This window comes from Elephantulus edwardii, unplaced genomic scaffold, assembly GCF_000299155.1.
Source record: "Elephantulus edwardii isolate Elephantulus edwardi_28Jun2011 unplaced genomic scaffold, EleEdw1.0 scaffold00299, whole genome shotgun sequence".
Classification (NCBI taxonomy): domain Eukaryota; kingdom Metazoa; phylum Chordata; class Mammalia; order Macroscelidea; family Macroscelididae; genus Elephantulus; species Elephantulus edwardii.
The window spans coordinates 2,358,546-2,359,776 of NW_006400049.1; positions in this window are offsets into that span (position 1 = coordinate 2,358,546).

Here is a 1,231-nt window from a genome sequence, read left to right on the forward strand (position 1 = left end):
CAATCCACATTGAGGGCTGCATTCTTTTATCTTCTGTGACAAGCTCTCCAAGTCCTCCTCACTTTCAGCAAGCAAGGTTGTGTCATCTGTATAACACAGGTTATTGATGAATCTCTCTTCAATACTGATGCTATATTCCTCTTTGTAGAGTCAAGCTTCTCAAATAATTTGCTCAATACAAAGATTGAATAGGTATGGATAAAGAATAAATGCCTGGCACACTTCCTTCTCAATTTTAAATCATACAGTGTTCCTCTGCTCTGTTCACACAACAGCCTCCTGGTTCAGGTATAGATCCCACATGAGCACAAAAAAAGTGCTCCAGGATCCCCATTTTTCTCAATGTCAGTCGCAACTTGTTATGATCCACAGTCAAATGTCTTTGTATAATCAATAAAGCATAAATATACATTCTTCTGGTATTCTTTCCTTTCAACCAGGATCCATCTGATATCAACAATTAGATCACCAGATACAGCCTTGGATTCACTCACTGGTCTATGCCAGGCATTTTGAGGACATCTATCTGGTCAATAGTTTGGAAGACATACCACTCCATATTCATTCCCATTTCCAATAAAGGTGATCCAAATGAATTTGGAAACTATCGAACAGTATCATTAATATCACATGCAAGGAAAATACTGCTGAAGATTATTCAAACAGATAGCACAGTACATAGATATGGAAATGGCAGAAGTTCAAGCAGGATAGTACAATTACATGTAAAAAATCTACCCCAAGATTGTCAGAAGCTTCTGCATCATCAGCAGCCATGGATGGCTATTAACTAGGTAATTTGTGGGAATCACTGCTGTTTGTTTGTCTGGACTACGTGGGACTCCTTAAGCTCAAGTGGAAGGGAGGGGAACAGCTGGATCTCAAGTGAGGCGGCAGAGCCACTTCTCAAATGGAAAACTAAACTTCCTGATTTTTCCATTCAGGTACTTTGTGGGGATCACTGCTGTTTGAGACTCAGCCCTGCAGACCTCAGGTCAAGAAGAAAACACGAATACACAAGTCCTTTATAAAACACTGTTATACTATTGGTCACATAGTTACAACAACTTAACATCCACTAAAAAAAGACCCACATAATGGCAAGAAAGCAGAATTTTGCTTCAATTATCATGAAAAAAACAAAATAATCCTTCTCCTAAAAAAAGCAGGCCCAATGAATAGCCCAGAAGCCCAGATACAGAGAATCCAAAGAAATTATATATATATATAT